Raw genomic sequence first — 11,099 nt, 5'->3', positions numbered from 1 at the left:
ACCACGAGGAGCAGAGCCAGCTTGATCCACCCAAGGCCATCCTATACCAGCTCAGCAACCCACTGGCCGACGGGACGCAGGAGTGAGCCCAGCTGCAAGCAGCAAAGCCACCCAGATGCCCTACAGACTCCTGTTTCAACCCACTGAACTTTGGGGTGGTCTGTCATTTAGTAACAGCTAACTGATACAGGTAAAAATAGGAAAAAGAGCTATAATGGCCAAAAAACAAATCTAAAGATCTTCAGTCTGATTAAGAAATGCAAGGCCAGGTGTGGTGGCATATGCCTATAATCCCAACACTTTGGGAGGCCAAGGTGAAAGGATTGCTTAAGGCCAGGAGTTCGAGACCAGCCTGGCCAACACAGTGAGACACCTTACAAAAGTGGGATCGCTACAAAAATTTTAAAAATTAGCTGGGCGAGCTGGTGCGTGCTTGTGGTCCCAGCTGCTCAGGAGGCTGAGAAGGGAGGATTGCTTGAGCCCAGGAGGTCGAGGCTGCAGTGAGCTATGGTCACACCACTACACTCCAGTCTGCGCAACAGAGCAGGACCCTGCCTCTTAAAAAAAAAAAAAAAAAAATTAAAATCATGAAGTATTATCTCAAGTTAGTGGCCATTAAAAGTGTGGTACTGTGGCTGGGCACAGTGGCTCATGCCTATAATCCCAGCACTTTGGGAGGCCGAGGCAGGTGGATCACCTGAGGTCAGGAGTTTAAGACCAGCCTGGCCAACATGATGAAACCCATCTCTACTAAAAATACAAAAAAATTAGCCGGGGGTGGTGGTGGGCGCCTGTAATCCCGGCTACTTGGGAGGCTGAGGCAGGAGAATCGCCTGAACCCAGGTGACAGAGGTTGCAGTGAGCTGAGACTGCGCCCCTGCACTTCAGCCTGGGCGACAGAGTGAGACTCCGTCTCAAAAAAAAAAAAAAGGTGCGATACCACGCAGCTTTGGTGATGGGTATGCCTGGGAAGGAATCTTGGCAAAAGCGAGTGATGTGGATGTCTGTGGCGCTCGAGACCCATCCCAGCCTCCTGGGCACGTGAGCTCCACACTGCAGACACAGGGAAGTTACTAGCTACATGCCCCGGGCTGCCGTAGGTTCAGATTTTGAGATGTGAGTTGGATTCTGCTAATTGCTTGAGTTTCGGAAGGCAGAAGCGAAAGCTGTATTTCTGCTTCCACTAACAATGACTGCAAATGATTTTCTGGGCAGTGTTCTGATCATTTTGGCCTCTCGACTGCAGCAGATGAAGACAGTAAGCTTCTGGAGTTGGAAACCAAGGCAGCAGCTTCCTAGACTGGCAGAGATTTTCCTGATTGAAAAGGCACTTCTTTTTGAGGCCCAGGTCTGAAGTACAGCCCTTGATACCATCCCTGAAAGTTCATCGAGATTTGTTCTCGAGTCTTCCTGACAATTCTGTGCACCATCAGGACCCTGTAACAAATCTCCTTCTGCATAAGCTGGCTGCAGTGAATGCTACTCTCTGCTAACTGAACTGTAACTGATACAGTTGGCAACCTAAAAAAAGGGACAGATCCTTTGATCCGCTTCTAGGAAGCTATCTTCCAGTCATTCCCAGAAGGACACAAAGAGGTATGCATGCCACTGCTCTTTATAATAACTTAAAAAACCCTAGAATGGCCTACAATGTCCAGAACTAGGGAACAGCTTAGACAGATTGTGGCACATCGGAAAGACGGAATGTCAGAAAGAATGCAACATTATGCAAAGTTAAAAAGAATGAGGTAGATCGTTAGGAACTAATGAGAAAATGAAAATAACAAAACAAAAAGAACTAATGAGAAACAATGCACTCAGTTTAAAAAGTTGCAAGAGTATTATATGATCCTATTTGGAATAATCTTTATTTGTACTGTCTGAATTATTTTTCACCAGGAGTAAATATTTTAGAATATAAACTCACTAAAAATGAAATAAAGCACATGAGTGTTACATCATATATAACCTTATTCAAATCCATGGGTAATTCCTTGAAGGTGTACCATGTGCAGGAGCTGTGTGCAGCCTTCTGGGGTTTGTAAGGTAAGATATGGTAACTGACTCAGGCTGGGTGCGGTGGCTCACACCTGTAATCCCAGCACTTCGGGAGGCCAAGACAAGTGGATCACCTGAGGTCACAAGTTTGAGACCAGCCTGGCCAACATGGCAAAACCCAGTCTCTACTAAAAATACAAAAATCAGCAGGGCGCGGTGGTGGGAGCCTGTAATTCCAGCTACTTGGAAGACTGAGGCAGAAGAATCACTTGAACCCAGGGGGCGGAGGCTGCAATGAGCCGAGATTGTACCACTGCACTCCAGCCTGGGTGACAGAGCCACTCTGTCTCAAAAAAATAAATAGTAACTGACCTCCAGGGATGCATGACTCAGTGGCCTTGACTACCACTTATATAAATAGTTCTAACATTAGACAAACCATGTGATAATTGCTACAAAGTGCAAAGCAGGAAGAGGGGTGGAGAAATTAATTTTTGTGAACCTGGAAGACGTCTGAGGCTCTGCTGGGTGAGGATGAAGAGATTATGCCAAGAGCTAATTTTTATTAAATGCTTTTTCTACTCCTGGGTTCTTTGAGAATCAATGACATTTATTATTTATTACATGCCAGACACGGTGCTAAGTGGCTTAGATGCAATGTCTTTTTTTTTTTTTTTTTGGTTATCAGATAACCCTTTGTGAAAATATTTTCCTTTTCACTCTTTAACTAGCTGGGCATTCCACTGCTTCACTGTTGGTATCATCTGTGATACCATCAACATTGCAGCTCATGGACTGGGCAGTCCCCAGGAATTCTTTTTTTTTTTTCTTTTCTGAGAGGGAGTCTCGCTCTGTCACCCAGGCTGGAGTGCAGGGGAGCGATCTCGGCTCACTGCAAGCTCCGCCTCTGGGGTTCACGCCATTCTCCTGTCTCAGCCTCCCGAGTAGCTGGGACTACCCACACCCGCCACCACGCCCGGCTAATTTTTTTGTATTTTTAGTAGAGACGGGGTTTCACCGTGTTAGTCAGGACGGTCTCGATCTCCTGACCTCGTGATCCTCTTGCCTCGGCCTCCCAAAGTGCTGAGATTACAGGCATGAGCCACCGTGCCCAGCCCCCAGGAATTCTTTAATGGTTCCAGAGAGTTCTCTGGCTAAAGACTGGTGCTGCATCTCTTGGGCAATGTTGACAATCTCATCAAAAGTGGTGCTTCCACTGTGTTTCATGTTTTTGTGTTTCTTTCTGTCTGTTGGTGGTTCCCAAAGGTTGTGACGATCAGGGCAGAGGCAGAAGGCACCACCTCAATCTGGGCCTGTCTGTTGTGGCTGGTCAGTTTCACTGTCATCCTCAGACTCTTCCAGTCAATGGTTGGTGATGTCATCAGCAACCATTTTTGGAGACAGACCCAGGGAGCTAACCTTGGGGGCCAGTGCAGATGTGGCACCGACTTCGCCACTGGCATACCTCAGATATACAACTTGGATCTCACTGGGGTCAAACGTAGGCGGTTGCTGTCGGTTGAACTCAGGTTCAGGATGACTGAAGCAAGTTGCACTTTGCCTTCTCTGACCCGAAAATCGAAAGGTGCTCAGGCTCCCGGCAACTCTGTGAAGAAAGTTATTCTCATCTTAGTTTACAGATGAAACTGAAGCTCAGAGAGGGCAAGCAGCTAGCGCAAGGTCCCACAGCTGGGCTCAGGCCCTGGCTCTACATGCTGCACAGTCAGAGAGGGAGAGTCCCATGTGCGGATGGAAAGCAGGAGGGAAGGCGAGGCTGGCACTAGATAGTGACAAGCTGTTTGTTTTGGGCATTTCCCCTGTACCAGACACTGTGTTAAATGACCCTTCTGCTTCGTTTGCCTGGAAAAGTCCCCATCTTAGTGAATTCTAAATTTCCACCTACTGTCCCGGAGCAGCTGACTGTGGTGGAGAAAACTGCAGGACAGGGACCCTCAGCTGCCCCATATAGCCGGTGATACTGCCATGTCCCTGACTCCATGGGCTTCCAACACGAGGCCTCCCCAATGCAGTGTCCACACCAGCATTACCTGGGAACTTGGGAGACAAGCCGATCCCATAGGAGAGGGAAAGGGGAGCTGCCCTCAATTCAGATCAAGTTTCCCCTGTGCCAGAAGAATCAGTCCTCCAGATGGGTGGGCAGCACAAGGCCTGCAGTGAATGTTACTGTGCTGTGTGCTCACAAGTTAGAGGGCAGAGCTCCTATTAAAGGTTCATACTGAGAGGTGAAGCCAGCTGGACTTCCTGGGTCAACTGGGGACTTGGAGAACTTTTCTGTCCGGCTAAAGGATTGTAAACGCACCAATCAACACTCTGTAAAAATGCACCCATCAGTGCTCTGTGTCTAAAGGATTGTAAACGCACCAATCAGCACTCTGTAAAATGGACCAATCTGCAGGACGTGGGTGGGGACAAATAAGAGAATAAAAGCTGGTCACCCCCAGCCAGCAGCAGCAACCCACTCGGGTCCCCTTCCATGCTGTGGAAGCTTTGTTCTTTCGCTCTTCATAATAAACCTTGCTGCTGCTCACTCTTTGGGTCTGCGCCAACTTTAAGAGCTGTAACACTCATGGTGAGGGTCTGTGGCTTCCTGAAGTCAGCAAGACCACGAACCCACTGGGAGGAACAAACAACTCCGGATGCGCCATCCTTTAGACTGTAACACTCACTGCGAGGTCCGTGGCTTCATTCTTGAAGTCAGCGAGACCAAGAACGCACCAGAAGGAATAAATTCTGGACACATTTTGGCGACCCAGATGGGAACCATTCAGGCATCAGCAGGCTCACCCTTGAAATGCATCCTAAGTCACTGGGACCAATTTGACCCACAAACCCTGCAAAAGAGGTAGCTCATTTTTTTCTGCACTACAACTTGGCCCCAGTATTCTCTGATGGTGAAAAATGGCCACCTGAAGGAAGTATAAATTACAATACTATCCTGCAACTTGACCTTTTCTGTAAGAGGGATGGCAAATGGAGCGAAATACTTATGTCCAAGTTTTCTTTTCATTGAAGGAGAATCCACAACTATGCAAAGCTTGCAATTTACATCCCACAAGAGGACCTCTCAGCTGACCTCCATATCCTAGCTTCCCTATAGCTCCCCTTCCTATTAATGATAAGCTTCCTCTAATCTCACCCACCCAGAAGGAAACAAGCAAAGAAATCTCCAAGGGACCACAACCTCCCCCACCCCCACTATCGGTTATGTCCCCTTCAAGCTGTAGGGGGAGGAGAATTTCGCCCAACCCAGGTACATGTCCCCTTCTCCCTCTCTGATTTAAAGCAGATCAAGGTAGACCTGGGGAAGTTTTCAGATGATCCTGATAGGTACACAGATGTCCTACAGGGTCTAGGGCAAACCTTGGATCTCACTTGGAGAGATGTCATTAGATCACACCCTGGCCTTTAATGAAAAGAGTGCGGCTTTGGCTGCAGCCCGAGAGTTTAGAGATACCTGGTATCTTAGTCAAGTAAATGACAGAATGACAGCCGAAGAAAGGGACAAATTCCCTACCGATCAGCAAGCTGTCCCCAGTATGGATCCCCACTGGGACCTCGACTCAGATCACAGGGACTGGAGTCATAAACATCTGCTGATCTGTGTTCTAGAAGGACTAAGGAGAATTAGGAAAAAGCCCATGAATTATTTGATGATGTCCACCATAACTCAGGGAAAGGAAGAAAATCCTTCTGCCCTCCTCGAGCGACTACGGGAGGCCTTAAGAAAATATACCCCCCTGTCACCCAACTCACTCGAGGGTCAATTGATCCTAAAAGATAAGTTTATTATCCAGTCAGCCGCAGATATCAGGAGAAAGCTCCAAAAGCGAGCCCTGGGCCCTGAACAAAATCTGGAGGCATTACTAAACCTGGCAGCCTCGATGTTCTATAATAGGGACCCAGAGGAACAGGCCGAAAAGGAAAAGCGAGATCAGAGAAAGGCTGCAGCCTTAGTCATGGCCCTCAGACACACAAACCTTGGTGGTTCAGAGAGGACAGAAAATGGAGCAGGCCAATCACCCGGTAGGGTTTGTTACCAGTGTGGCTTGCAAGGACACCTTAAAAAAGATTGTCCAACAAGAAACAAGCTGCCCCCTCGCCCATGTCCACTATGCTGAGGCAATCACTGGAAGGCACACTGCCCCAGAGGACAAAGGTTCTCCAGGCCAGAAGCCCCCAGCCAGATGGTCCAACAACAGGGCCAGAAGCCCCCAACCAGATGATCCAACAACAGGGCCAGAAGCCCCCAACCAGATGGTCCAACAACAGGACCAGAAGCCCCCAACCAGATGATCCAACACCAGGACGGAGGGTGTCTGGGGCAAGCGCCAGCTCATGTCATCACCCTCACTGAACCCAGGGTATGTTTAACCATTGAGGGCCAGGAAATTGACTTCCTCCTGGACACTGGTTTGGCTTTCTCAGTGTTAATCTCCTGTCCTGGACAGCTATCCTCAAGGTCCGTTACCATCCAAGGAGTCCTGGGACGGCTATAACCAGGTATTTCTCCCACCTCCTCAGTTGTAATTGGGAGACTTTGCTCTTTTCACACGATTTTCTTGTTATGCCTGAAAGTCCCATACCCTTATTAGAGAGGGATATATTAGCCAAAGCTGAAGCTATTATCTACATGAATATGGGTGACAAGTTACCTATGTGTTGTCCCCTGCTTGAGGAGGAAATCAACCCTGAAGTCTGGGCATTGGAAGGAACAAACTCAAGCTCCAGCCTTAAGCCTCCCCACAGGACAAAACTTCTCTTTATACATCACAGAGAGAGCAAGAATAGCTCTTGGGGTCCTTACTCAGGCTCGTGGGACAACTCCACAACCAGTGGCAGACCTAAGTAAGGAAATTGATGTAGTAGCAAAAGGCTGGCCTCACTGTTTATTGGTAGTTGCAGCGGTGGCCATCTTAGTGTCAGTGGCTATCAAAATAATAAAAGGAAAGGATCTCGCTGTCTGGACTACTCATGATGTAATGGCATACCAGGTGCCAAAGGAAGTTTATGGCTATCAGACAACCACCTACTTAGATACCAGGCGCTACTCCTTGAGGGACCAGTGCTTCAAATACGTACGTGTGTGGCCCTCAACCCTGCCACTTTTCTCCCAGAGGACAGGGAACCGATCGAGCATGACTGCCAGCAAATGATAGTCCAGACTTATGCCACCTGAGAGGATCTCTTAGAAGTCCCCTTAGTTAATCCTGACCTTAACCTATATACCGATGAAAGTTCATTTGTGGTGGAGAATGGGATACGAAGGGCAGGTTATGCCATAGTTAATGATGTAACAGTACTTGAAAGTAAGCCACTTCCCCCAGGGTGCAGCACCCAGTTAGCAGATCTAGTGGCACTTACCTGAGCCTTAGAACTGGGAAAAGGAAGAATAAATGTGTATACAGATAGCAAGTATGCTTATCTAATCCTACATGCCCATGCTGCAATATGGAAAGAAAGGGGGTTCCTAACCTCTGGGGAGCCCCCATTAAATACCACAAGGAAATCATGGAGTTATTGCATGCAGTGCAAAAACCCAAGGAGGTGGCAGTCTTACGCTGCCAAAGCCATCACAAAGGGGAAGGAGGGGGAGAACAGCAGCATAAGTGGCTGGAAGAGGCAGGGAAAGACCAGCAGAAAGGAAAGCGAGACAGAGACAGAGACAGAGAGAGGGAGGAAGAGACAGAGACAAAGAAGGAGTCAAAAAGGGAGACAGAGAGAGGAAGAGACAGAGAGGCAGAAAGTCAAAGAGAGAAGGAGAGAGAGGAAGAGACAGAAAAAGAAGAGTCAGAGAGAGAGAGAGAGAAAGTCAAAGAAAGAGAGGAAGAGACAGACAAAGCGGGAGTCAGAAGGAGAGAGGGAGACAAAGAAGAAGTCAAAGAGAAGGAAAGAGAGATGGAAATAGTAAAGAAAAAACAGTGTCCCCTATTCCTTTAAAAGCCAGGGTAAATTTAAAACCTATAATTGATAACTGAAGGTCTTCTCTGTTACCCTACAACACTCCAATACCACCTTGTTGTCAGTGTAAGCAAGGGCGTAGCCTGAAAGCACTGAGGCCACTGACAACCCATAGCCTTCCTATCAAAAATCATAAACCCAGCAGGTTTCCTCACAAGGGATCTAAATCTTAACTAATTACCATACAAAGGTCCAACCAGACCTAGGAGGAACCTTCAGGACAGGATGATAGATGGTTCCTCCCCGGAGATTAAGGAAAAAAGACACAATGGGTATTCGGTAAGTGATAAGGAAACTCTTCTAGAAGCAGAGTTAGGAAAATTGCCTAATAATTACTCTGCTCAAACGTGGGAGCTGTTTGCACTCAGCCAAAAACTTTAAAGTACTTACAGAATCAGGAAGGAGCCATCTATACCAATTCTGTTACTATGGACTGAACGAGGTTTTAAAATCCCAAACTTATAAGGTTTTCAACAAAAGGAAAGTTTGCTAAAAGTTAACAGGATAAGTATTATCCTAACCTCTAATCTTATGGAAATCAGACCCCATCAATGCCCCTCCAAACTCAAGTCCTTCAGCGCAGAGTCATACAACTAATACCCTTACTTACAGGGTCAGGAATGGCCACTGCTACAGGAACCAGAATAGCAGATTTATCTACTTCATTATCCTACTACCACACACTTTCACAGATTTCTCAGTTTGCAAGAAATAATAAAATCTATCCAGTAAGAATAGTAACTACAATCCCAAAGAGACTCTTTGGCAACAGTGACTCTCCAAAACCACTGAGGCCTGGACCTCCTCACTGCTGAGAAAGGAGGACTCTGCACCTTCTTAGGGGAAGAGTGTTGCTTTTACACTAACCAGTCAGGGACAGTACGAGATGCCGCCTGGTGTTTACAGGAAAAGGCTTCTGAAATCAGACAACACCTTTCAAACTCTTATACCAACCGCTGGAGTTGGGTGACATGACTTCTCCCCTTTCTAGCGGAGCCATCTTGCTATTACTCGCCTTGAGGCCCTGTATTTTTAATCTCCTTGTCAAATTTATTTCCTCTAGGATCGAGGCCATCAAGCTACAGATGGTCTTACAAATGGAACCCCAAATGAGCTCAACTAACAACTTCTACTGAGGACCCCTGGACCAACCTGCTGGCCCTTTGTCTGGCCTAAAGAGTTCCCCTTTGGAGGACACTACAACCATAGGGCCCCTTCGTCACCCCTATCCAACAGGAAGTAGTGAAATAGGCCATGGAATAAGAAAAACAACACCAGGTGGCCATGGATGATTGAGGAAAACACCCAATACCAGGTGGCCATGGGTGATAGGTGGCCATGGGTAATTGAGAAAAACACCCAATGTTCCCGGAATTCAAACAGAAAAACAATTCCAGGAAAACCCCCCATGCGTACAAGCCCCAATCATCTCGCGCCCTAAAGCTTTGTTTGAATTTCGCGCCTTGTTTGAATTTGTGGTGTTTTGCCTTTATAAGCAGCTTGTCACCAACGCTCGGGGTTCCCTTGGCCATCTTTGTGCACGGGGGACCCTAGCACGCTAGAAATAAAAGTGTCTCTCTGCTGTGATTTCGGTGTCGAGTGGTCCCTCGCGGCGACCCCTGCCCAGAGCGGGACTCTTTCGGGGGTTCCAACAGTAGCTAGAGTGGTCATCGCCCAATTCCCAACAGCAGCTGGGGTGTCCTGTTCAGACAGTGGATTGAGAGGTGAAGCCAGCTGGACTTCCTGGGTCGAGTGGGGACTCTGGAAAGAGAACTTTTCTGTCTAGCTAAAGGATTGTAAATGCACCAATCAATGCTCTGTGTCTAGCTAAAGGATTGTAAATGCACCAATCAGCAAACTGTAAAAATGCACCAATCAGCGCTTTGTGTCTAGCTAAAGCATTATAAACGCACCTATCAGCACTCTGTAAGATGGACCAATCAGCAGGATGTGGGCGGGGACAAATAAGGGAATAATAAAAGCTGGCCACCCCCAGACAGCAGCAGCAACCCACTCTGGTCCCCTTCCATGCTGTGGAAGCTTTGTTCTTTCACTCTTCATAATAAATCTTGCTGCTGCTCACTCTTTGGGTCCACACCACCTTTAAGAGCTGTAACACTCACTGCAAGGGTCTGTGGCTTCATTCCTGAAGTCAGCAAGACCACAAACCCACCGAGAGGAACATACAACTCTGGACGTGCCATCTTTAAGACTGTAACACTGCGAGATCTGTAGCTTCATTCTTGAAGTCAGCAAGACCAAGAACCCACCAGAAGGAATAAATTCCAGACACAATACCACAAAAAGATAAAAAAAGCGAAGGGGTGAGAAGAAACTTTTGGACAAGTTTGTACAACTTGTGACCCAGGTGGCTTTGAATGCGGCCCAACCCAAATTTGTCAACTTTCTTAAAACACTGAGATTTTTTGCGATTTTTTTTTTTAAAGCTCATCAGCTATCCTTAGTGATAGTGTAGTTTATGTGTGGCTCAACACAATTATTTTTCTTCCAATGTGGCCCAGGGGAGCCAAAAGATTGGATATCCTGTTTTTGGAGGTGAGGGATGTGTTTACTGCCTTGGCTGTGGTGATAGTTTCCTAGGTGCACAAATATGTCTGAATTAACTGTACATATCAAGGATGTGCAGTTTTGTGTACCAATTAAAACTCAGTAAAACCATCACAAAAAGGAAAAGAACAAAAGAAATGCAAATTCCTAGACTCCACCCTGGACCTACAGGCCCAACCCTCTGAGGCTGCCCAGCCACCTGTCTCCAGCAAGGTGGGGGCCTGAGAAGCACTGCCCAGACCTTTGCTCCCCTAACGGACTATTTCATATTCTTCGCTAACTCCTCAGACCTCCCATACCGCGTCCTTACTCTCAGTCAATCACCTGCTTTCCTAAATCACTGAAGAGTCGAAGCACCTAGAAGACAGCTCGGTGTCTCCCAGCACCAATACCCCAGCTCCTGCTCAGTGCCCTTCTGCTCGGCTTTCCCTCTTGAGGCTGGGGAGGAACTGGCAGGGCAAACATGAATATCTGCCCTTGTGCACAAAAAGCTACTCAATGCAGCTGCCATGGCCACCCCTGGGAACTAGCTGGAAGCAGCTGGGGGTTGCCGG

General features: G+C 47.4%; 1 protein-coding gene across 2 annotated transcripts in view; it reads right to left on the bottom strand.

Annotated features, from left to right (window-relative positions):
- Positions 1–1,826: 1,826 nt before the first annotated feature.
- Positions 1,827–11,099, bottom strand: part of ANKRD16 (ankyrin repeat domain 16) — a 36,325-nt gene continuing 27,052 nt past the window's right edge. Inside the window, exons 8-9 of one of the 2 annotated variants that reach the window (XM_011957063.1) lie at positions 4,327–4,329; positions 1,827–2,104 (exon numbers count right to left, since the gene is read on the bottom strand). The gene's annotated coding sequence lies outside the window, so the exon portion shown is untranslated. Of the gene's footprint in view, positions 2,105–2,638; positions 3,605–4,326; positions 4,330–11,099 lie in introns of those variants that run through there. The other variant, XM_011957062.1, reaches the window with a different exon arrangement.

This window comes from Colobus angolensis, unplaced genomic scaffold (genome assembly GCF_000951035.1).
Source record: "Colobus angolensis palliatus isolate OR3802 unplaced genomic scaffold, Cang.pa_1.0 Scaffold432, whole genome shotgun sequence".
Taxonomy (NCBI): domain Eukaryota; kingdom Metazoa; phylum Chordata; class Mammalia; order Primates; family Cercopithecidae; genus Colobus; species Colobus angolensis.
This window is presented reverse-complemented; position numbering and strand designations above follow the sequence as displayed.